The 26852-nt window shown below is 37.9% G+C and overlaps 1 protein-coding gene and 1 pseudogene across 16 annotated transcripts in view; both read left to right on the top strand.

Annotated features, from left to right (window-relative positions):
* TENM3 (teneurin transmembrane protein 3) overlaps positions 1-26852 on the top strand; it is a 651439-nt gene that overhangs the window by 394036 nt on the left and 230551 nt on the right. The gene's annotated exons all lie outside the window — the stretch shown is intronic.
* LOC129036020 (U2 spliceosomal RNA) lies at positions 3186-3388 on the top strand (annotated as a pseudogene).

Here is a 26852-nt window from a genome sequence, read left to right on the forward strand (position 1 = left end):
ATTTTTTAAATAAGAGCTGAATCTCAGTTCTCTCTTGCGCAGAACCTCTCCTGGGCTACTAGGCCCTGCGTAACTTGGCCTTCGCCTTTCGTTCCAGTCTGGTCTTGTTCTGCCTTGACCTCTGCCCTTGGGCCTTCTCCTGGTTTTGGAACGTGCCACAGTCTCCCTCCCCGGTGGTATTACATAGTCAGTTCCCTCTTCTGGAAGACTCTGCCCCTCTCAACTGGTATGGCTCCTCTTTCTCTGTCTTTAGATCTCAGCTTAATAGAGCTCCACAGAAAAACCTTCCTTCACTGCCCTATTTAGGTAGCCCACCTGTTTTACTCCATTTCTCTGTCCTGTTTGCATCTTTTCATAGGAATTACAGTTGACTGTTGAACAATTAGGGGGCTAGAGGTGCCACCCCGTCTACACACAGTCAGAATTCCTCATGTAACATTTGACTCCCCCAAAACTTAACCATGAATAGCCCACTATTGACCAGAAGCCTTACCGATCAACAGTCGATTGACACATATTTGGCATGTTGTATTTATTTTTTACTGTATTCTTACAATAAAGGAAACTAGAGAAGAGACGATGTTATTAAAACAACCATAAGGAAGAGAAAATATTCTTACTGTTTATTAAGTGGAAGCAGGTCATCACAAAGGTCTTCATCCTTGTCATCTTCACGCTGAGCAGGCTGACGAGAGGGAACAGGAAGGGTTGGTCGTGCTATCCCAGAGGTGGCACAGGAGGAAGGAAATCTGCATGTAAGTGCACCTGCACAGTTCAAACCCCTGTTGTTGAAGGGCCAACTGTATTATTACTCTGTTATTTGTTTCCTTTTAATTTTTCTTTCTGGAAACATTGACAGCAGGGGCCATGTCTGTTTGGTTTAATGCTGTGACATTCCAAGCACACAGCAAGTAAGTGCTCTACAAATATTTGTTGAATCCTTGACTCAATTAGACATTTACGATTTTTTTTGTTGTTTGTTTTTTTTAGAGTCAGGGACTTGCTTTGTCCAGACTGGAGTTTTGTGGCACAGCAGTGGCTCACTGAAGCCTCAACCTCACGGGCTCGAGTGATCCTTCTGCCTCAGCCTCCCAAAGTGCTGGGAGTACAGGCGTGAGCCACTGTGCCTGGCTGACATTTATCTTTTTATCTGTATTTTACTTCAGTTAATTAAAATAAGTTTTATTCTCTGAAAACTGACAATCTTTTATTCTCCAAGCAACTGAAGATAGTCTGGAAATGTGCAAAGAAATAGGGAATCCTACCAGAGATTTAATCTGTCCACAGATAATCCTGAAAATGGACAAGTTACTTATGGATAATCAAAAGCATGTCCAGGAGTGATCTGTTTTTTGAAAAGGTTCTATATATGCCTTGCTGTAGTTAGCAGAGGTCGCTTCAAAAGCTATTTATATTGGAATCCGTGTATACTTGAGTGTGTATGATTAAAAGCCTTTAATTGTAGGTTTGGAACATGTTTGTAGAATCTGATCAGTATGTTAACTGCTGGATTAATCCTGTTTTCTAAATCTTCAATATGCATATTTTTACAAAAGAAATATCTCCTCTTCCATTTCTAGATGTACCTCACATGATTAATTCTCATGAGTAAGCAGAGATCTTGACCTGTAGCTTCTTACATCTGCCTATATGTTTAGCAGAATAGAGAATTACGGTAAAACAGAAGAATGGTACAAGCGTTTGTGTTTGCTTTACAAACACGTCTCCCATCTTAGTACAAAAAAACACTGCAAACTCTTAATTTTAGATCTTCTTAGGTTTGTTGTAAATAGAAAGTAGAGTATAATGTTTTATAGATTTATTTCTTAACTATATTATGGTTACTTTTCTCATTGTGCTTTTCAGATATTTGAGAAATTGTTTATGTGCTGTCATGAATATGAATTCATTATTATTAAATGTTAATGAATAATTTTGCTTCAAAATACAATAGTGAGCCTGTATACTTTCACTTGTATAGTGTCCTAGCCCATATTCTAATTTTTTAGTTTTTCCCTTTGTTTTCTTTCATGTCAGCTTCTTCATCTGGTCCATCAGTTATTGAACATATTACGTCACCTCCACCCCATCCCATCTTCGTGACAATCAGAGGAGGTTGCTAAGTGGTAGTTTCATCCAGGCCATTTTGTGGCCAAATGCTAAGCACACTACCAGCTCTATCCAATGCTCACTCACTGGTGCAGTTTCCATTTGAGTCTAGCCCTGTAGAAAGAAGATGACAGCTTTCGGTTTTCATAGTTTGACTAAACTATCTTTTTGTGTCATGTAAGGAACCAAAATCATATGTTAAACTTGCTCCTTGATAGCTCCTTATTTAAAATTTTCTGGGAATATTTTATCACTACAGATATTAAGGCATGGAGAAGAAATAAATGCTTTCTTGTAGCCACAGAAATTGTTTTCTTTTTCTAACCCAATCATTTGCCATCTCTCTGAAAAAAAATTCCAAGGCCAGGCGCGATGGCTCATGCCTCGAGTCTCAGCATTTTGGGAGGTCAAGATGGGAGAATCAGTTAAGCCCGGTAGTTTGAGACCAGCCTGGACAACATAGTGATACCCCATCTCTACAAAAATAAAATATAAAAAAATTAGCCAAGCATGGTAGTGTACACCTGTAGTCCCAGCTACTTGGGAGGCTCAGGTGGAAAGGATGCTGTGAGCCCAGGAGGTGGAAGGTGCAGTGATCTATGATCATACCACTGTGCTCCAGCCTGGGCAACACAGTGAGACCCTGTCTCAAAAAATAAAATATTCGCTTCTCATCTCTGATCAGAATAGAAAAAGACCGCCTGTGACTCATGTTCAGAATTTTTCCAATCCAAACCCAGCTTTTCCTCACTTTATGAAAATATGAGCTGCCTTCAGCTGCACAGTGTTCACAGTAAACACACGGTTTTAGGAACTCGAAGCATGTCCATATGTAGAACCCGCACTCTTAACTCCAAAGCTTTGGCCTGAAAAGCAAGGAGTGCACAGGCCCTGCCTCTGCAACTCTACCTGGGGGAGGAACACTTCCATGACCCCAAGGCCGGGTGAGCCTGTTGGTTCTGGCATTCATTGGTTAGTCACCTGATGTAGATGTTCTACTCCAGAGGTGGCAAACGTGTGGGACATTTGTTAACACTCCCACCTCCAGTACTTACAACAGACATCAATAATGGATCACCACTTCTTGGCCTTTTGGCTAAGATCAAGTGTAGTGGCTGTTCTTACCAGTTTAATAATGGATCATGGCAGTGTTTCCTACTGAGTGCAAAGACAGTCTTGGGATCTTTCTTAACACAGCAGTCACTTTCAATTGCCAACCTTGTTTTAAAAAAGAAGCATCAGCACTCCCTGAAATCCCTCTCCGTTTTTCTTACTCTATTCTTATGCTATGCATCCCCTCTTCCCACCCTTCCCCATCCCCTACCATGGCAACTAGACTCTTATTTTTATGATTGCTTTATGATATTTTCTACAGAACCTGTCATTTACTTTTACCAAATGGAAAACAGAGTTGATGTGGTTTTTTTCTCTCTTACTTGGCAGTCCAGCAATAACTTAACTAAGTGAGCAGTAGCCTTTTTAAGGTAAGATAGAATTTTAAAGTCGGCCCCAGATATAATTCTAATGTGTCCAGTGACACTACAGAAAATGTAAATTTCCCTGGAACCATGTATTATTCTGGGATGTGTACATGTGTGCGTGCTCGTGTGCATGCTGGTAGATGTTACAGTCAAGTAAAATGTCAGCACAGTAATTATAGACCAAAAAAGTTCACTTCAAAGAATTAATACTGTTCAAAGGAAAATTCACGATTTAGAAACTCACAAATTTAAAACTAAAGCATTTTCTTTTTGTTCCTTTCCATTAAAAGTTGGGTGGAGTAATTACCACTCTAAGATGAAGTCTATAATAGCATAAAAATCCCTCTGGATAGGAAAGAGTGTGTTGTTTGAGTTTTCCAGCCCATCTTATTGGATTTCAGAACTCTTTAAGCGCTTAGCTTTTGGTGTTTTTGGGATTAGGAATGTGCGTTCTTGTAGAGAAGGCAAATGTTAGGCTTGTCAGCATCTGAGGACCGCAGAAGCAGTCCACCCATTGTTCAAGTCACGCTTCCAGGGCCCAGCACTTTTCACTGAGGAGCCTGCTTTTGAAGTGTTTTCTTTGCTTAATTTTCTCCACCTTTGAGATCCTTTCAGAAGTATTTTCTTTCAAAATATCATGCATTCTTCTTTAGAAGAATTGGCCTTTCTAATAATACAAAGAAACATAGGATACTTGTAATCTGTCAAGTATGGCTAAAAACGTTAGGGCATTAAGGACAGATAGAATAAGGGTTGTGGAAGAAGTTTTGCAGTCTCATTATAAATCGACTTTTTTTCTCTTTTTAATTTAGTCTGACTATAGAGAACTATGTCTAGGCAAGAAAATAAGAAATTTTGGGTTCATTTAGAAATTGCAATTGGTTTTTTCATACGTAATGGGAAATCAAAATCCAATACAATTATGTATTGGAGTCTTACTTGTATATGAAAATAATTGAAGGTCTAATAAAAATTCCGCTCAAAACCAGTGTCTGTTATTTTATGGAGTTACATTTTAAACATTAACCAAGATGACCATAAAATTATGTGGAAATTTTACATTTAAAAAAAGTAAGCATAAAATGTTAACATGGGTTTGAGAACAGAAAACAGCAATTCCTAAAATAGCTCTTGTAGTCATATGTATGTATGTACGTTGATTTACAAATTTAAATACAGAATTTAAGAATTAGAGTACATTTTGATTCACAAAATAAATGAAAAGTAGCTATGCTTACAGACCTATTTGTTGAGATGTAATCCACAGAATAATTACATATATTGGTTCACTGTACGTCTCTCTGTTTGCTAAGACTTAACACTAGGGTCACAGATCCTGAAGTCACTCCTATTGTTTTTCTCAACTGTACTAATAAATCTATGTCCTTTCTCTCAGGTGGTGGCATCCTTTGCAGATGTTAATTTCAACATCTGGTGGACTCATTCTTAATTTTGTTCTGTGAAACCTTATTCCGACTTTAGTTCTTAGCCTCTGAAGCTTGCTTAAAATATTTCTTTTTGGGTTTTCTGGGTGTTCATCACTAGAGACAAGTTGTTAATGCTTCTAACACCAGGGATTTGTGGAGGATCTTCTATCACTGTAAATCTGTGCTCCCTTAAAGTGAACTATTTGAGGTTAAAATAGAAAATGTCTGTTTTTTTTAACCTCAATACTTAATATAGTGCTTAACACAGAGCAGTTACTAAATGTTTATTGAATGAAAACATATCCTGAGGCATTGGGATTGGGAAGGAAAGATGTTATTTTCAACTTCTACCAAAGGGGCTAAGCAGTGCTTTAGGGAGTAAGCCAGTCAGAAGATGATTTAGTTTCTGTCACAGAAAAATCCTTGGCTGGGCGTGGTGGCTCACGCCTGTAATCCCAGCACTTCGGAGGCCAAGATGGGTGGATCATTTAAGGTCAGGAGTTTGAGACCAGCCTGGTCAACACAGTGAAACACCATCTCTACTAAAAAATACAAAAATTAGCTGGGCATGGTGGTGCATGGCTGTAATCCTAGCTACTCAGGAGACTGAGGCAGGAGGATCGTTTGAACCCGGGAGGTGAAGGTTGCAGTGAGCTGAGATCACTCCACTGACTCCAGCCTGGGCGACAGAGTGAGACTCCATCTAAAAAAAAAAAAAATCTTTATATGTATAATTGTCCCTTCACTTGTCCATAATAACACGAAGATGATGAAATTGTCCCTTTTTCCCAGAGCACTCAGCTAAAGTTTTCTGACTCTGATTTTTAGGTCTATACCTAATGTTAGTCCATGTTAATAAACAGTTTTCAAAGAAATATAACAGCAGCAGTGGTAGGATAACTATATAAACTATGTGAAGAAATAAATACATGGTCAATTACGTGAATTTGCATGAAGAAATAACTTTTCAAACTGTGATGATTAGAAAAGGCCCGAATAAAGTGCAATGAATCTATTATAAATTGTACAAAAGAGAGAGATAATAATATAGGAATAAAATTAAAATTATAAATATAATTTCATAAGAGGCAACCAAGCCATCATTACTATTCTATCTGACTTAATATGACCCCCTGTTCATTATACAGAACAGTGGAATTTGATAATTGTGTAGTGGTATTCTAAAGTTGCATCTTTTACTGTATTTAAAGTTAAATGGGCCATGCACGGTAGCTCACACCTGTAATCCCTGCACTTCAGGAGGCCAGGCTGGGAAGATCGCTTGAGGCCAGGAGTTTGAGACCACCCTTGGCAGCATAGTGAGACCCCTATCTCTACAAAAAATAATTAGCCAGGCATGGCAGTGCATGCCTGTTAAGTTCTAGCTACTCAGGAGGCTGAGGCAGGAGGATTGCTTGCGCCTGGGAGGTTGAGGCTGCAGTGAGCTGTGATTGCATCATGACACCACTGCACTCCAGCCTGGGCGACACAGCAAGACCCTGTCTCAAAAAAAAAAAAAAAAAAAAAAAGTTAAATGATATGTAACATTTGGGAGTGACAAGACTGTTCATCAGCTTAGGGCCTGGCAGCAACTTTTCTAGAGTTAGCTTTTTTCTCCTTTCTCGTTCGATGACTTAAAAATAATAACTTGCTGGGCATGGTGCCTCATTCTTGTAATCCCGGCACTTTGGGAGGCTGAGGCACTTGTGGCCAGGAGTTCAAGACCAGCCTGGGCAACGTAGTAGATGCCCTCGCCACCACCATCTCTACAAAAGAAAAAAGTTAACTCTTGATTTGCTCTCTAGTAGTGGGTGAGTTTGGAGTTCTAATGATTGTTGACCCATTAATTCTTCATTTATTGAACATCTCCTTATGTTTCGGATGTTGCAAAGATGTACAGGACTTTGTTTCCTACTCTCCAGGATCTTTCAGTCTAACTCTGTGATACTTAAACTATTTTATTTTGCATTAGTTGAACCTTTATCCAAATTCAGTTTTGCTGTACCATTCTGAAACTTGAAGAGTGTTCTGAGAGCCACCTAGCTAATTAAAGGATTAGAAAATGAGACTCATGAAAAGAACTCAAGAAGAATTGAATTATTTAACAGAAAGGAGAGAAAGCTAAAGGGAGATACATTAATCATTTTTGAAGATGTAATGGATGATGACCATCTAGTTCTAGCATTGGCCAAAGATGGGAAAGGAAAAAGTGGATTAAATTATAGAATGAGATATTAAGGTTAGACTTGAGAGTCTAAGAACACAGGAGTTATTTTAATATGGGTCCTCATAATGAATGTAGTCCTGACATTTTTAAAGGGTAATTTTAAGTTACATAAAATATTTTTTGTTTCCCCAAGTTAAACTGTGACTGAATTTAGGGATGAACAGAAAAAGAGTATTCAAGTTTTTGTATCATCTTTCAGAAAATTATAGAGCTTGACTAGGGAGAGAGCCAACACTTGGTTCCAGGACATGCATGATACTGAATCAGTAAAAAGCAAATGGTCACAGCAAGGGCAGCCCTCTTGTAAATATATCCTCATTTGCTTTTATAATCTTTAAATAGTTTTTTTGTTTTACTTTTTTAGACAGGGTCTCACTGTGTTGCCCAGGCCATAGTGTAAGGGCTATTCACAGGTGTGATCATGCACACTCCAGCCTTGAGCATATGGGCTGAAGTCTTCCTCTTGCCTCAGCCTCCAGAGTAGCTGGGACTACAGGCAAGAGCCACCACGCCCAGCAGTGCTTCCCTAGTCTTCATAAATCATTTAGAAAATTGAAATGTTCTCACTCACAGGTGGGAATTGAACAATGAGGACACATGGACACAGGAAGGGGAACATCACACACTGGGTACTGTTGTGGGGTGAGGGGAGGGGAGAGGGATAGCATTAGGAGATATACCTAATGCTAAATGACAAGTTAATGGGTGCAGCACACCAGCATGGCACATGTATACATATGTAACAAACCTGCACGTTGTGCACATGTACCCTAAAACTTAAAGTATAATAATAATAAAATTTAAAAAAAAAGAAAATTGAAACTCATTTACTAGAAATGAACTTAAGAGCATGATTAAAGTTTATTTTTAAAGAGTTTCTTATTCCTTTGCTCGGTTGCATACTGCTAGGGACGATGTCTACTAAGAGTTAATGCCTCCTCTCATTTAGACTTGAAAGGCATTCTTGCTGTTAGCGTTTACAGCACTTTTTCAGACCACAACAGCTTGATAACTTGGGTTACTATCTAAACCTTCAAAGAAAATGGAGAGTTAGAGTCCATCTGCGTTGTGATTTAACTTTTCAAAGCCTCTGATTTTTAAGCCCTTTCACTTCAGGTGCCAAATTTTCTCAAAGCACAAGACCCCTTAACTCAATCTTTTCTCTCTGCCAAATGAACAATTTTATGTCTGTTCCCTTACTCTACAGCCACTGAAATCTAGTATTCAGTAATATACTTAGGAAGGTATCTCAGTTTTTTTCTTCATGAAAACCTTCTGTGCTGTATTACTTGTGGCCAATCTCAGACGCAAGTGTAAGTGTATACATAGAACCTGACAAAAATTTATTCCTTAGCTAAAAAGGGATAATAATTTCTTCTCCTCGTGCTTAGAAACATTTTAAATATAACAAAGGCTTTCTGATGACCAGCTGAGTTTTATCTCTTCTTCATCCTTCATCTGATTAATCTTTTCTTTCGTGTTTTTATTTCTGAGTTGCAATGCCAAAGCTCTATTTGTACTGTTCTTCTAATACAGGAAAAATGCATGCTTGCTCAGTTTAAATATTCCAACTTTTGCCGAGTGATAATTAACTGACCTCATCCCATCTGACCACTGACTTGCCAAAATCAAGTTTTATAGTGTGATTGAACAATTAGTTGAACTACATTATCCTTGTAATTCATATTTTACCAAGAATTACAGTTTTCTACATGATAGTAATGTAAATGCGTCAGGAAAAGAGGGAAATGAAACTAAATTTTATTGGGTGCCTACTTTGAGCAAGCCTGTGTGCCAGGCAATTTGTGTGTGTGTATTTATATGTGTGTCTGCATATGTGTGTGTGTGATATTTAATTTAATGTTCATAGTCTTGAGGCTTTGTTATCATTAACCTTGTTTTACAGATGAAGAATATGTAGCATGGAGAGGTTAAATAATTTGCCCAAGGTTTTAGGATTATTAAGTGGCAGTTCAAATGCTCATTTACTTAAAAGTCATAGAGAAAAAAATAATCAAAAGAATTCTGAAACAAAGCCCATGTCACCATAATCAAGAGTACTTGGAAGAGAGGGGGCAGTGTCTAATTTGTCTTTTTGCAGCTTTAATTTTCTATTTCTACTTCTGTCCGTTTCCTTTTAAGCTTTTTTTTTTTCCTTTCGCATGATGTACGTTTCTCTAAAGCCAGAGTAGTGAGCAGCTTGAAAGGTTAAGGAAAAGAGGGGGTAGGGAGGCGGAACTATTATGGTCTCTTTATTTTTCACGCCTCAAGCATACGATGTAGTAATATTCCTCATCTTCCGAAAAAAGAAATCAGTGAACGTGGTTCCTTACTTAGCTCGCATTAATGGCCATGTGAGTGCAGGCTGAAAATGTATATTTAGGAAAGTAAGGACATAATTAACGTAAGAACCATTCTAATAGAATTAGTCTATGACTGAAGGAGGCAAGCGCGTCCAAATCATTCTGTATTGTTCAGTACATTTTATTTTATATCAGGCATAAATTTAACTGTGTGTTGCAACCAGTGACAACTATCATAGAGGTTTGGGTTTTTTAAAATCAAGAAATATAGTTTGAATCTTGCTCCTCCATTAACTGTAATACTATGTAAGTCTTACTTAAAATATTATGCTTATATGGTAGACATTATGTTAGTATAATTCTGAAAAAAAAAATTAGTTGCCTAGAAGTAGCAGTGGATGCTTTAAAAAATTTTTTCAATATATTTAAACAAAAAGATAATTTGTGTGGTTTGGGCTTAAACATTGATTTGGGGCCTAAAATACATTTAAAACTACAACATTAGAGATGAAATTTTGGCCTGGTTCAGGTAGGTGCTCGGTAAGTGAGCACTGAATGAAGGTGCTAATAACTAAACAGCCTTACAAATAAATGCCATGTCAGGGAAGACTCAGTACATCAAGAAAACTGGATGCACATATTAACTTAAATACATTTATATGGGTTTTAAATTGTTGCCCTTCAAAAATGCAGTAATGTATTTATTGATCTTGATTTTATGATTTGTAAAATATGCTTTTTAAAATTTCCTGAAAATTAAAAACTTAAGTCATTAATCCACCACTCTCTGGAACTACTTTTTTTTTCCTACAAACACTTAAGAGTTTCTCTAAAAGAATAACTTCCCAGGCCCTGAGGCCTCTGGAATTACTTTTTTTTTCCTACAAACACTGAAGAGTTTCTCTAAAAGAATAACTTCCCAGGTCCTAATGCTTAATGCAAAAAGTAGTAGTAGTACTTTTGTTGTTGTTTAGTCTCTTTCTCTGACCAAATATGCCACCAAATTGAGTCTCATTGTCCCTAGCCCATTAGGAACAACAGAAGTTTTACCCCCACTTCCCAGCCCTTTTCTTAGGAATGTAGGAATCTGGCTAGAAGGCACAACAACCTCCCACCTTCCTAGTAGACCAGAGATTCCTGTTGTCAGATGCAGTGGGCATGAAAGCAGCAATTTTACAGCACAAAAACTCCAATAACATTTACTTCGGTTGGCTGAGATTGAAATGCACACAGGCACTGCTCAGTCTTGGTTGCTTAAGCACCAGCTTCCCTTGGCTTTTTGCCACTTTGTGCATTTCAGAGACAAGTCCTTTCAGGAGAAAGCATTTTGCTTGTAACTTGCAGTGGAGTAAACAGACCATTCAGGCATAGTTTATTGCATTACAAACTCAACTATGCAAACTATCCCAAAATTGAATACAACAAAGTAATTAGTGAAATCATTTGGTCATGAGAATTCATAAAGAGGAATTGTCCTATTTAAAAAATAAAATTTTTCTTTTCTAAAGAATTATTTAAAACTTTATATTTAGAGAATGGTAGCTTATCTCTTATAAGTTTTACTTACATAGTGAAGCTTAAGGTGACCAATTTACAACGTCTTCCCCTTCCCACTCCCCTGTAGCCAGCACTTTGTTGAATTCATTTGGGAAATCTTAAGAGAGCACCCACGTTATATTATAAAGCAAACACTGAAATGACGATGACCCACTCCTACGTAGACTGAAGTGCTGGCATATCAACCCCATGTTACTATATAAAGAATAGGCAGAGAAAAGCATACAAAAACATCTCAATAGCCTGACTCAGGCTGAACTAGGTAAAGTATGCATACACATTGTGGATTCCCTAGAAGACAGGCAAGGGAAGGCAAGAGGGATGTACATTAGGTTCCCCTAGAGGCAGTATTCATCTAATCAAGAGTTCATTCATTCCTGCAACCAGTTTTTAAAATCTTACATCTAATGTGTACTGAAAACCAGTTGCTAAATATGGTTACCAGACATTTTCTTCTTCTACAACATTGTCCTAGGTTCTGTATTTGTTTTTTTGAGGAGCTTTTTTTGGAGAACTTTAAAACAAAATTATAAAATCTCATGTAAAATCAAAATTAAATGACTTTTTCTACTCAACATTGTATCTAATTATTACCTGTTTATAAACCAATCCTGTTCATACGGTCAGAGCAAACTGCAGCTTTCAAAAGGATATTAATGGTTAGTGCATTTGTTAACTGGGACCCTATTTATTGTTCCTGTCCAACTCAGATCGTTCGTTTGTGTGAACTAAGCACTCTGAGCTTCATTAGAATCGTCATTGTCTGTAAGTAAACTGTGATGTACTTGAATTTCTACAATTGTGTTTGTTTTTCACATTTTGTTCAAATAAACCAGGGCTCAGCTCTTAACATTTTCAAATACTTGTTTCATTTTAAAAAAGGACAGGGGCCTTATTTGAGCTAACAGATGAGCCCTCATTTCTAAGGAACCCTAAGCAAGATCCTGTCAATCCATGTGCTAATGGTCTTTCTTATTGATGAATTTGGCCCTTGCTCTGTTGATTGAATCTACATATAGTCTCTAGCTAGTGATGCTTAAATAGAAGCCACAGGGTACAACATTTTGGATTTGAAGTTTAAACCACACAGTCTCCCTTTCTGCATCCTACAGATTCTCATCTCTGCTGTCTCCCCCAACCTCCAGCTGCTGCACTGTCACCAGCCCAGCTGAGATTCAGAATCACTTCTGGTGTGGTTCTGTCCCTCAGGTACCCTTTATGTGCCTCAGAAACACTTTTACCTAGATGTCTCTCTACCATTCATATATGTTTACACTAATTTCCTTCTGAGTAAATATATAGAACTATCAGAATGTCTAACCTGCCCGTTACTCAGTTGCAGTCCTAGTTTACTTCCCGCTTGATCTGATTGATTCCGTTTCTTTGGAGTATTAGAAAGAGAGAGAACTTGCCCGATACCTTCTGCTTTCATCTACGGCTACAATCCGATTTCCCTTCCCTTGAATGCATGAAGGAAGGGTTTAAATGGCATCTGAGGTAATCGTGAGTTTCTGGGTTACTTTGCAGTAGTTTGCCCTTCGATGGAGTGCACAAGAGGAAAGAATGGGAATGGCCCTGCCCTGCCAGTGCATGCCTGTAGCGAAAATGCTTGGAAAACAAGTGATGCGCTCCTAATGAATTGTGCTTTTGGTTCTTTGAATGTGCACAGCATCTCCATCAGGTTTTTACAGCTGGACTCTAGCTGTAATTGCTAGTGGGATGAGATGCACAACATGGGGTGTTGAAGCTAAGAACTTGTAGCGTTTTAGTGGCCAAAAATACGTGGCATGATAGGAGCATCAGGCCTCATGAAATTCACACTTGTATATCTTCATGTTCCTCACCCATTTCTGACATGCTGCTGATTTGCCAGCAGACTACTCTAGATGAAGAGGATAAAAATGGCAAAGCTGAAAGATGTTGTTTCTTAAAAGATACTGTATATCAGTTGAGTAAGAGGAAGTAGATTGAGGATATAAATGCATAAAAAGGCCTCTGTAGTCATTCTTCAGTGAAGACAATTGGTGTTAATCTCATCGATGCAACAAAAGAAAAAAGATAACAGTTTTAATCTTATTATAGTACAAAATAGCACGCATTAAAGTATTTCTCCTAATGTAAACAATAATTCTATATTTCTGTAGCATCAGCTCTCAGATCCCTTGTCCTGATTTGTCATTAGATATAAATCAGTTTTTATGCTTCTTCCAGAGAAGCTTTAAAGCCTAATGCTTCCTTATTGGAGATGTTATAATTCCAAAGGGGTAAAATTGATAGTTTCAGTAGAGAAAAGTATCATATCCAAAATTATGATGTAAAAGAATAATCCAAATGCCCATGCCGATCCACCCTTATGGTTATTTAAGGTATAACCAATGAGGCTTGGAATTTAATGCAATTCCATTGGCATCGTAATTTTCCAGGGTGTCAGCTGTGACCACTGAGTTTCCAACCCAGTTAAATTATTCTTTCACATTATTCTTTGCATTTTCTATTTTGTTCTTTCTTTCTTTTTTCTTTATTCCTCGGGATTTTTTTTTTTTTGGAAAATCAATCCCCCTTGTGTCCATCCAACCAAAATATTTTATAGTGCTTACGTTAACTGACATTTTAAAAGCAGTTTATGTTGTAGATATTAATTAATCCTGAGAACAATACAGTGCTCAGGAGAGAATTATTTGAATTAAATTTGTCAAATGTGGTATAATGTAAAGATTGCCCTAACACTGCTGAAACGAGTAATTTTCGTTGTTTCCATAGAAATGAGGAGTTCCTTATTCTTTGGTCCTTACTCAGATCATACTACTTTTGTTTAATTACAATGAAATAGTAACCACTAATCAAAAGATTCCTTGTTCTGTTTAGAATTCAAACTTTTGTTCTCCTGAACACATTTACCTGCCTTTCTAAGATTACTTTCTAATGGCAAAACCAGAAAATGGCAACATGATAGCCTGAATTGAGAAGAAAAATGCTTACCTTATGCAAGTACCCTGTAATAAACTTTGAGATTTTCTATTGATTTTTTTAATGCCCAAGGTTTGTTCTATTCTTTTTATAACGTTTTTTCATTCCACGGTCATTTTAAGCTTTACTTCATTCACAGTTTCTTTACACCTCTTGCTTTTATTGAAATTTAATTTGAGAAATGGAGAATTAAGAATCCTTATACATTCTATAGAGAGTAACTAGCCCCATGGTTAATGGGTACAAATAAATAGAATGAATAAATCTAGTATTTGATTGCATAACAGAGTGACTGTAGTCAATAATAATTTAATGTTCATTTTAAAATAATTGAATATAATTGGATTGTTTATAACACAAAGAATAAATGCTTCAGATGATGGATAACCCATTCACCCTGATGTGATTATTACACATTGTATCCCTGTATCAAAATATCTTCTCATGTACCCCACAAATACATAGACCTGTTATGTACCCATAAAAATTAAAAATTAAAAAAAGGTTTTTTTTTCTTTTAAAAAAAGAGTAACTATCCCCACAACAGTACATCACACACACACACCCTGAATCCTGGCAACATTGCAGTACACAGGAATACGTTACTTGAATTGAAACTGCAAAAGTAGTTTAATGCAAACATACACCCCCACATATATACACTTTTATTTATTAAAAGACAAGAAAACTAAAAAACTGAAGTATGAAGGCCAATTGGAATAATAATGTGTGTTTTACAATTTTTTCTCAAATTTCCTCTTTAACATTAACTCGAGAGTAGATTCCATTCCCAAGGTGATTCAGCCATTCAGTATTTGAAAACTTTCGTTATTCCCCGGAGCTCAGTGCCCCCTCTGCTGCTTCTCCTACAAACAGTGATTTCCCAGTAATGCCAGCAGAAACAACAGTGAAGCTAATGCAGTCACTCTGCTAGGGAAGAGAAGTTTTCGAGAGGCAAAGGCACAGTTTCCCTTTTTCTTTCCTACTGGTTAATGCCGTCAGTGGGTGGTCATGCCTGCTCTGTTCTTGAACAAAGGACTTCCTTCTCAGGAGCAGCAGGAATAAAACCGACAAGTATCACATCTGTTTCATGCTGCTTCTCCAGTTCCCATGGGATAGCACCATATCTATAGCAGCAGTTCTGATGGTGCCACAGGGAAACAAGGCAGTAGAGCATCGTAAATGAACAGATCCCGCTTGAATGAAAGAGAAGGGGAAAAGAAAATACTAAATAACAATATAACGAACAGTTGAGAAGTAAATGGGCAAAGATACAACTCCTCAGAGAAGACAAATGTTTTAGAGATAGTCTCTATTTGGTGTAAGGTCTGAGTGTTGACATATGTACGTATTTTAGAAGTAGTGTAGGATACAGTACATCCATTCCTCTCCATTCATGGGCAGAGAACTGGTCCTGCGTGAAGAATGCATGGTTTAATTTGAGGAACATTTCCAACGGGTCTTAAATTCTGGCCTTTGCTGTTACTGTCTACAAATGGGAAGAAAAGTGATAGGCAAATTTAAAAGCCAAAGAGGATTTAATAATTATAATTAATAATTGGGAAAAAAAAGACAAACTAAGACTCAAAACATTGATGGAAATTTATAAAATTGGATTGGATGATGTTTGTAGAGCTCTGTAAATTTATTAAAAATTGTATTTATGAATTCAAAATTTAAAATTATAAATATAGTATATAAATAATATGTAAATAAAAATGATTTTAAAAATTAACTGATAATAGCTCTTTACAATTTTTAAAATCCCTCCAAATATATAATAGCATAGGAACATGCTCATGTTAGTGATACATGGAAGATAGCAAAGCAGAGCTATGCAGTACAATCTTGATTCTGATGATATTTGTATATTGAAAAAAGCAGGAAAGAAACAAACCAAATTTTCTCTGGGTAATGGATTATGGATAGTTTTAGTTTTTCTCTTTTCCCAGTTTTTTTTAGATTTCTGTAGTTTTGTTTTTTCTGAATGTTTGCACTGAACATGTAATATTTTATGATGAAAACAAAAAAATTTTAAGGGGAAGACCTTTTGTCAGTACCTGTCAGAATTGTTTATAGGGATAAACAATTTCAGTTTTTCGTTTCTCTGAATGGATCCTATAGAATTCTATAGAATAGTTATGTAAGGGATTATTTAAGTATTACATGAATATTAAAAGCAACCTAAATGTCCATCAAAAGGGAATTCATGCTGTGTCATAATACTATTCAGTTGTTATAAAAGAATGAACCTTCACAAGTATATATTATGTTGGTGAAAAAGTAATTGCTGTTTTTGCCATTAAAAGTAATGGCAAAAACTGCAGTTACTTTTGCACCAAACTATATAAGACATATTGTGCATATATGTATATAAACAATACTGTGTATATCCAGATAGATAGATAGATAGACAGACAGACAGATATACACCCTAACTTGAAAAAAATACCTGTGTTCTATTGTGGAGTAGATAAAGCAATTTGTCAAACTTAATGTAAAGATTGATTGCATTTTCACAAAATGTATGTGAGTGTAAGATTGTCTAGGCAACCTTAGGCTGTATAAGAAACATAAATATCTATTCTTTTAAGTGAACTAAGTTTTAATTTTGAGCCACTATTCCAACCAATGGTAGAAACTCATTAAGTAGACACAGTCAAATCAGAGTTTCTTATTAACTTCCTTATGCCATCCTAGGAATAAGATTATGAAAGTGTCACAGTATGGTGAGTGCTATATGCTGAATTGTGTCCTCTCAGATGTATATGTTGAAGTCCTAACCACAATTTTTTTTTAGGAAGTCCTAACCACAATTTTTTTTAGGACTTCTGCCCTCCAGAACTGTGAGAAATAATTCTGTTGTTCCAGCCGCTATTGCCTCATGTGTCCACACTCATCACAAGACCCTTTCTGAACTCTGTTCTTCTCTTAGTCATTTCCGTGCCTTTTTTGACTCAAGAAAATGTATGGCTGCCCCACCACGACACCCTGGGCATAGTGGGGGTTGGGGTTGGAACAGGCTGCCACTTTGAGGCTGTCTCAGTTTTATCTGCCTGAACAACCCTGCACAGCCACCTTTACTCCTATCCTATGCTACTTTACCCTCCTGGAAAAGGGGCAAGATCTTGCCACACTCTGATTCATCTTTTGTTTCTGTTGTTATATCCAACTTTGTGGGGGGTGCAACATGGAGCGGAACTTCTCAACACAACAACACCATATCTAATTCTCTTCTGCTCAATCATGCAATCATAGTCAGGTACTGTGGGGGTCAAGGGGCCAGGTGCTGGAAAAGTGACCTCTGAGTACTCAGAAATTCTTTGCCAGCCTCATTGTTTCTAGCGTAAGTCCAAGCTTTTGAAATTTAAAGATCAATAATTTATTTATTCTTTACTTTTGCTTTAGCAACTTTTTTTTCCTAAGGCACCATGTACTCACAGAATATGGAGAAAGGCACAGGAGAAAATGCAGTGGTGGTGATGGTAGGAAACCTTGATTAATATTTCAAAATGTTACTCTGGTACACTGGGTTATCTTGAAAGTTAGGCTTAGAGCTGGACATGGTGGCTCACACCCATAATCCCAGCACTTAGGGAGGTTGAGGCGGGCGGATCACCTGAGGTCAGGAGTTCAAGACCAGCCTGGCCAACATGTCGTGCATATGTAGAGACAAAACCCCGTCTCTACAAAAATACAAAAATTAGCCAGGTATGGTGGTGTATGCCTGTAATCCCAGCTACCTGGGATGCTGAGGAGGCAGGAGAATCACTAGAAACCTGGAAGGTGGAGGTTGCAGTGAGCTGAGATCATGCCACTGTACTCCAGCCTGGGTGACAGAGCAAGACTCCATCTCAAAAAAAAAGAATTTAGGCTTAGAGAGGGGAAGGGGAAACTTTCACTTTTACTTGATATAATTCACTTTCACTTTTACTTGATGTAATTCTATATTATTAAATAATTATCCCTTTAAACAAAAAGTTAATCATTTTTATAAGCTTCATATCAATTGATCCTTATAACAATACTATGATGTAGCAGGGGCAGTTACTATTATCTTGTATTTTAACAGATGAATAAATGAAGTCATTCCTACACATTATAAGTATCTTTTGATCTGGAAGAAGTAAGATAAAATGAGAGGCAAACATGTAATGAGTGCTTTCAGTGAGTAAGGAATACGCTAGGAAGAAGCTGTTACAAATATCCTAATAATGCCTAACATATCTCTAAACCCTTATTGATTAGAAACCATTTTCAAAGTTATAGTTTTTATTGATTATTCTTTTGAAATAGTTTGTGTCCATTCTTTTCTTCCTAAAGGTATCTCTTCCATGCAGGTCTTCATTGTTCATGTTTCAACTACCACCAGATCCTTCGCTCCTGCCAATCATTCCTGCCCCAGTATGTTCTTCACCTCGCTTGATTTTACCAAAACATTGCTTGGATCATGTCATCATAAAGACCTTAGGTTGGAAAGAGCCTCAAATGCAGCCTCTCGCCTGGCTCAGGAATCTTTTCAAGAGGATCCCTGGCATAAGATTTTCCTGGCTTTTTGAACCATTGAATAGGGATTCACTATTTTCTGAGGCAGCTTGTTCTATTTTTAGCCAGCTTAAAGTATCAGAAAGTTCCTTCTTTTGGCTCTACTGAATGCTTCCCTTTAACTTCCACACAAAATGAATCCAGTCTTTCTTTTATGTGAGAACCTTTCTTTAAAAAAAAAAAAAAGAAATTGTATAAAAAATAGAGACGAGGTCTCACTATGTTGCCCACGCTGGTCTTGAACTCCTGGGCTCAAACAGTCCTCCCGCCTTGGCCTCCCAAAGTGCTGGGATTACAGGCTGTCACCACCATACCTGGGCAGTGACAACCTTTCAACAAATATAAGACTGTAAGTCTTTACACCTCAATTATTCTCTTCACCACACTGAACATTCCCAATTCCTTTCTTGGTGTTTTCGTTTGTTTTGTTTTGTTTTTTTTTTTTTTTTTTTTTTTTTTGGTCCAATATCCCTGAGACCACCACAGTTCTTGACACATGGTAAATATTGAAGGCATATTTGTTTCCTGAGTTAATGAATGGCTAAAGTGCCCTATTGTTACAGCATTGCTTTGGTTCCAGTTTTATAATCTGTAAAGAAAGGCATCAATACATGTCCTCCATCTGGTAGTTGATCTGCGGTAACTCCTGCAATGATCTAACATCTGTTTCTCTCTTCTTTTAGCTTCACAGAAATGTCAAATATTTCTATGGCAGTGTAATTTTTAAAGATACAAGTTTATTCCCCCTCCTAGCTTTTACGTCTGTTGTTTCTGAACAGCTCATTACAACATTACAGTATAAATATCTTAAATGAGTATGTGCCGTCTTACTTATCTCCTGTTGTTGAAACAGTTCCCATTTGGTTTTTACCCAGTGTGTGAAAAGTTCTGTTTTTCATTAGTATCCATACATTATTTGGCCATCAGCAGAATGAGGCAATACACCTTTATTAATATGTTCAGTCGTATAGTTAGTAAAGACACTATGTCTCACAATTTATAAAGTACACATCTTAATGGAGTAGGGTTGAATTATGAGAGCTATTCCTGGTGAATCTTAGTCTTGGTTACCACCCATTTTTGCTTATTTATCCTGCCTCCTAGACTTAGTCTAACATCCAAGATAATAGAACCAAAGAACTGAGAAGGTAATAAATCAGTTCGTTCTTCTCTGATAATAGGTGTGTTGGCTATAAAGATTGAAGATACAATTAAATTGTATGTGAATTTTAGTCATATCTACACCCATTTACTACAAATAAGCAAGAATTTTTTATTGTCAGATTTCTTATAATTATGGTTCAGAAGCAGCTACTTCAAGTCCTCCCGAAGGATATAATGTAGTGTTGCCTCTATGTTGATTATTCAACCATAGAATTTTTTAAAGTATAAAGCCAAGTATCTCCAGGAATGACCTTAATTATTGAAATTAGCATCCCTCCTACCAATTATCATTTACCAGTACGTTTTCAAACTTTCTATCTTAAATCACAGTGTCTTTTTATAGTACCCTTTTAAGTATCCAGATTTCTCTTTATTAAGTGAAATACACAGAAAACACATTTCTTGCTTGCATATATAACAGGATTAGACATCTACAGCATTATGCTTTCAAGAAAATTTTTCTTGACATTGTTTAAGAAGGAGGACAGTGAGATTTCCACATCTGTTAAATAATTATTGGCATGTAGGATTGAATTCTGTCTTCTTTTTCAACCTAAGACCAGCTGTTGAAGTAAACTAGAAGGGCCCCTTAATTATTGCGTATTTCAATAGCTTGCTGAGGATTCAGTTACCTAGATCCACCACTCTGATCAAAGGGGACTGATTTACTTTGTCACCATTGTTATTGAAAGCATTCCTTATTTGATAGTTTTGCTTCTAAAATGTTCTATAAAAGGTCAGACAGGGTGTCTTTCTCTGATTTCATCATGCCTCTGAAAAGAACCTCTGCTACCAATTATGTGCTACTCAGACGGGTGCTAAGACATTGCAGGGCTTCTTTTCCTTGGCCTTCATACAGGCTTGCTTTTGTCACCAATATTGCTGAGTCGAAGGTGTCTTAATGTCCATGTGGCCTTTGGCATCAGTGAAAAGCACATTCAGAAAAATGAGCTTATTTCCTCTTGTTGGTGATGCGATTTGGTACCATTGCCAAAGAGACATTTGCCATGAGTTGTACATCTGTATCAAAGGCTTTAATTTATTTTGAGGGTTTCCTTCTTACCGTCGGCTTCATGACTGTTTTTGTAAACATGAAATAAAGTCTTAACCTGGCATAACCCACAGCCTAGGGACTAAACAAAACTAAACTAATGCCTGCAACTTTGGCCCTCCACAGGAAACACCGTGAGAATGACTGAATATGAAAATCAAATTTTGACTGCTTCCAAATAGATCACAATACTGAATTATGCCAGTGTTGTGTTTATTGTTTCTCTCTTCCAGCCTTTCACGCACTGTGTCAACTTGGCCAACAGCAGCTATCCATGAGCTCTTGTAGGTGGCAGGATGGGTGCTCTGTCTTTATGTTGAGGCCACCAATGGAATGTCATTATGCATTTACAAAGATGCACACCTGTTTGGAATATGCCCTCATGCCTCCACAATTAACAAGTTTTTAATCTAAAGCTGTTTTCACAAGTAGTAGATGTCAGAATTTCTTTGAAATCTCTTCATAGCAGGTGCACAACAGTGTTTGCCAGGCCACTCTTCTTTTCTATAGTATTTCACTATTTTCAAGATGAAATTTATTGGTATGTATAGTGATATATATACAAATTTATTGGTGTATAAAGAAGTCCATATTCTTTACTATAATGAAGCTTTTTCTCCTAAAGATAATTAAAGTAAGAAGCATGTGTTAACTACATAGTGCAAAGGATATGTGAAATGGGAAATGGAAAAAAAGAAAAACAACTTCTAAATAGAGAGGTAAATAAAAGAGACACAGTCTATGCCCTGGAAATCGAAATGTAGATCGTAGAGTACAAAGTGGAGTTTGCTTTTTAAGATTTGTTTACCTTTTTTGTGATGGGATAACACACAAGATTTTTAGTCCATCGTCTCTATCGTCAAAGTATGTTCAGAAGTCAACAATTTCCTGTCCTCTTTATTGCCAGCACACTCGCCTTAGTCACCATTGTCTCTCACCTGGATTTCTGCAGAGGCTTCCTGTCTGGTCTTTCTGCTGTCACCCTTGACACCTTCCCTCTCATCCCATACCCCCCACGCCTGTTCTCAACATGGTGGCCAGAGCAAATCTTTAAAAATGTTACAGTGTGTCACTGGGTCCTCAGAACTTTGCACTGGCTCCCCATCTCTCAGAGTGAAAGGTAGTCTTTAAAATGGCCTTCCAGATTCTACATGACCTGGCTGCTGTTACCTCTGAACCTCCTCTCCTACTTCCTCCTGTTTCTGGAATATATCTGGCATGGTCTTAACTAGGCCTTTGTACTGTCCCTTATCAGGAATACTCTTTGGGCAAACTTCTTCCTGCTTAACTCTCTCATCTCTTCCATTCATTCTTTGCTCAGTGTTCCTGCTTAAAATTGCAGCTCATCCCTGCTACACACAATCAGGAGACTTCCCACCCTACTCTTTTTTTTTTTTATAAAACAGTTACTGTCTATCAAGTTACCATATAATTTACTTTGTAATTATATTATTAATTGTCTCCCCCCAATAGAATGTAATCCAAAAAAAAATAAAAAAAAAATACAAGAGATAGGCTCTGTTTTGTCCATAGAGGTGACTCAAATGCCTAGAACAGTGCCTGGCACATACATAGTAAGTGCTTCAGAAGTATTTCTTCATAGAATGAATTGAATCAAAACTGGTAAAGTTGGAAAGTTGGTGTTAAGGGGAAGATATGAGTTCAGTATTGTCCTTTTGAATTTTAGAAGTAAGCGATAGAGCTTTGGAAAGAGAATAATAGGACTGTAGATGAAGTTATGGGAATCATGTGCACCTAATTCATCAGCAAATCCTGCCAGTTCTACCTCCAACCTACCTTCAAGCTGTACTGCTTTTCACCTTTACCACAGTCACAGTCATATAAGCCAATATTGTCTGTCACCTGGCTTATTACAGCGTTCTGCAACTAGTCACCTTGGATCTGCACTGAACCCTCAACACATTTTGAGCTCAACACAGTGAGTTGGAAGGCAAGGATCCAGGGAAGATGAACACCAAAACCTGCAGAAGAGAGGGAATAATTAGTAAAGAGGTATCTGAAAGAAGGTTGGAGACACAGAATGAGAAAGAGCAAGGCTGCCTTTTCTTTTGAATTAACGAGGAGTGGCTTTAAGAAGATCAAGAAGGTATGAGTAAGTTAACCCCATTAGAATGACTAAAATCACAGAAACTAACAACATAAAATATCAGGCAGGATGTAGAGTAATTGGAGCTTTCATACTTTGCTGATAAGGATTTGGTATGGTACAAACTGTTTGGATAATTGTTTGGCAGTTGTCTATAAAGTTAAACACTCACTTGTGACCCAGTAATTGTACTCTTCGGTATTTATCAAAATATATAAAAACACAGGTGAAAAACTGTTTATAGCACCCTTATTCAGAATTACCTAAAACAGGAAACAACTCTAATGTCCATCAGTAGGAGAAGGGATTGTGATGTATTCGTTCAATGGAATAATATTAAACAATAAAAAAGAACAAAGCACGGCTATACATAGAAAAATTAATGCATCTCAAAAACACTAGGTTAAGCAAAAGTGGCTGGGCACAAAAGAGTACATACTGTATGATTCCAGTTACGTGAATACATAAAATCCAAGAACACACAGAAAACATTTATATGGTGACAGACGTCAGAGAGTGGTTGCCTGGAGTACTGGGGAAGAGGAAGGGAATTGTCTGGAAATGGGTAGAAGAGAACTTTCTGGGTGAAGACAGTGTATGCTATCTTGTTTTGGATGGCTGTTAGCCAGGCATACACAGTTGTTAAATTTGTCGAACTGAACTCTTGAGATCAGTGTACTGTACTGTATGTTAATTATACCTCAATTAAAACATATAATCAAAATCTATGGGCCTATGTTGGGAAATTCTGAGATAAACAAGTAGGAAAATGTGACTCCTTAAATGCAGCGGCTCAAGTCTTCTTAGAAAAGTAGGGTTTCGGCCAGGTGCGGTGGCTCACACCTGTAATCCCAGCACTTTGGGAGGCCGAGGCAGGCAGATCACTTGAGGTGAGGAGTTCTACACCAGCCTGGCCAACGTGGTGAAACCCTGTCTCTACTAAAAATACAAAAATTAGCCGGGCGTGGTGACATGTGCCTGTTATCCCAGCTACTCAGGAGGCTGAGGCAGGAGAATGGCTTGAACCCGGGAGGCGGAGGTTGCAGCAAGCCAAGATTGTGCCACTGCACTCCAGCCTGGGCGACAGAGCAAGACTGTGTCTCAAAAAAAGAAAAAGAAGAAAAGAAAAGTAGTGTACCAAATTATGTCTTGAGCTTGATACATGAGTGATTAGATTGGAAGAGTAGAAAAAGCTGAGACTAGCTACTTTAAGAAATGTGACAGGACGTCAACAAGAGAAAACTAAAGTATTAATGAGGAGAAGTGAGGACCCAGGTAAGGCAGACAGTGATGACTATGCCACTGTGGAACCAGGCAACATGATTTTGTGATTACGGGTGAGTAAATTTGGTAACTGCTAGTTAGGAAGCCAGACAATTGGAGTCTAGGGCATTCATGTCTTTCTGGAAGCCTCGGAAAAGGTGAGGTTTGAACTGTGCCTTGAAGAATAAGTTGAATTTTACTGGGTAGAGAATGTGCAGGTAGGATATATTAGGGTAAATAAAATGTATCATTAAAATTAACTCCACCTGCTTCTTTTGATTTTATTTTGGCTACTAGAAAATTTTAAATTATGTATATGGCTCAAGAACATATTTCTTTTGGACAGTTCTGGCCTTGAGGCATAGAGATAAGCTATTGCCATAATCGAGGCAAAAGATAATGAATGCCTGGACTCAAACAATGGCAGCAGGGATCGAGGAGCAGTAAAATTCAAGAGATATTTCTAAGGACTGAATTGACTGATGCAGGTTAGTGATTACATTTGATGGAGAAGGGGTGATGGAGCAGGACAAATCAAAGATTGCTCCAAGTTTTCTAACTTGGATAATATTGATTGGGAGGGGAAGCCTTATATCACATTAGAGAAAACACAGGAAAAAAACGAAGTAGATTTGCAAGGGGAATAGGAAGAAAGAATACCACATATTGACTCCCAGGCACTTGTCACATATTAAATCATGTTCATGCCTGCAAACATGTAAGAAATTATGACCCAGAGAGAATATTTAGCTCCGTTGAAAATCAGTCAGCTAGAAAGTGGAAGAACTAGGATTCAAACCCACACCAGTGGTGGTAGTAAATGCCTTTAAAACTTGGAAAGGGCCGGCCGGGCACGGTGGCTCATGCCTATAATCCCAACACTTTGGGAGGCCGAGGCAGGCGGATCACGAGGTCAGGAGATCAAGACCATCCTGGCTCATCTCTACTAAAAATACAAGAAATTAGCGAGGCGTCGTGGCAGGTGCCCTGTAGTCCCAGCTACTTGGGAGGCTGAGGCAGGAGAACGTGAACCTGGGAGGCGGAGCTTGCAGTGAGTGGAGATGGCACCACTGCAGTCCAGCCTGGGCGACAGTGTGAGACTCTGTCTCAAAAAAAAAAGAAAAAAAAAAAACTTAGAAAGGGCCAATGAGCAAACTATGGTTTGGGTTCTCTAGGTTGATGCGTGTGTTTATCCTGGGTCACACTGTGAGAAGGCTGTGTGCTGTAATTATAGTTTGCTCTAAGAACTGACAGACTAACCTGGCACACAATAATCAGAAATGGCAAGATTCGTATTCGGGGGATGATTTTTAACTAAATGCTAGATTACAGAATCTGTATCATTAAAATCAAACAGCTGCAAACAAATATGGGTAAAGTGCAGTCCTATGGCAAACACAACAAATAACTATTCTGCTTACTGTCTTAGAAGTGTAAAGACCCAGGCTATGAAGATGAGGCTGTATTATCATGAGGACATGCCCTGTTCATGTTTTAAAACTTTTTTTAAAACTGTACCTTAGGCCAGGCACGATGTCTCCCGCCTGTAATCCCAGCACTTTGGGAGTCCAAGGCAGGCAGATCACTTGAGCCCAGGAGTTTGAGACCAGCCTGGGCAACATGGCAAAACCCTGTCTCTTTGAAAAAATACAAAAATTAGCTGGGCATGGTGACACGTGCCTGTAGTCCCAGCTCCTCAGGAGGCTGAGGTGGGAGGATGGCTTGAGCCCAGGAAGCAGAGGTTTCAGTGAGCCAAGATGGCACCACTGTGTTCCCACCTGGGTGAGAAAGCGAGACCCTGCCCCACACATGCACACCCTGCCCCCACAACACACACGCACAAACTATACCTTGTTTTCTTTGTATTTTCTTCTCTTTTAAAATGTGAAAGATATAAAAAATTTCAGTTAACTTAGAATTCTAGTTAATTGGATTAGATTTTCCTGGTAATACATTTTGGTATTATGATCTATGTTTCAGACAACGTAAATTTCCACAGAAAAATAATTATATAAGAAACCATTGGTATGAGCACTTGAAGAATGTAGATTTTTCCAAGTGTATATAATTAACACAGAAGACTGAAAGTTTCAAACAACGTGACATAATTATAAATTGCTGTAAAACAAAAACCAAAGACCATTGTGGCACACAGCAATTAGGAATGATATAACTGTTTTTTGTTGTTGTTGTTGTTGTTGTTTTGAGACAGAGTCTCACCCTGTCACCCAGGCTGGCATGCAGTGGCGCGATCCCGGCTTACTGCAACCTCTGCCTCCTGGGTTCAAGCAATTCTCCTGCCTCAGCCTCCCGAGTAGCTGGGACTACAGGCACCCGCCACCATGCCTGGCTCATTTTTGTATTTTTAGTAGAGACGGGGTTTCACCATGTTGGCCAGGCTGGTCTGGAACTCCTGACCTCAGGTGATCTGCCCGCCTCTGCCTCCCAAAGTGCTGGGATTACAGGCGTGAGCCACTGCGCCTGGCCAATATTACTGTTTTTTAAAACACAGACTTTGTACTGATTCTTGAGTGACAGGTTTGCACACAATAGCATATTTTTTTAAACAGCCACAAATCAAAGATTAGTCTTAAAATGAGAACATTTTTGTAAAGACAGTTATTTATCTATCATATTGGTCTTTTCATCCA

This window comes from Pongo pygmaeus, chromosome 3, assembly GCF_028885625.2.
Source record: "Pongo pygmaeus isolate AG05252 chromosome 3, NHGRI_mPonPyg2-v2.0_pri, whole genome shotgun sequence".
Taxonomy (NCBI): Eukaryota; Metazoa; Chordata; class Mammalia; order Primates; family Hominidae; genus Pongo; species Pongo pygmaeus.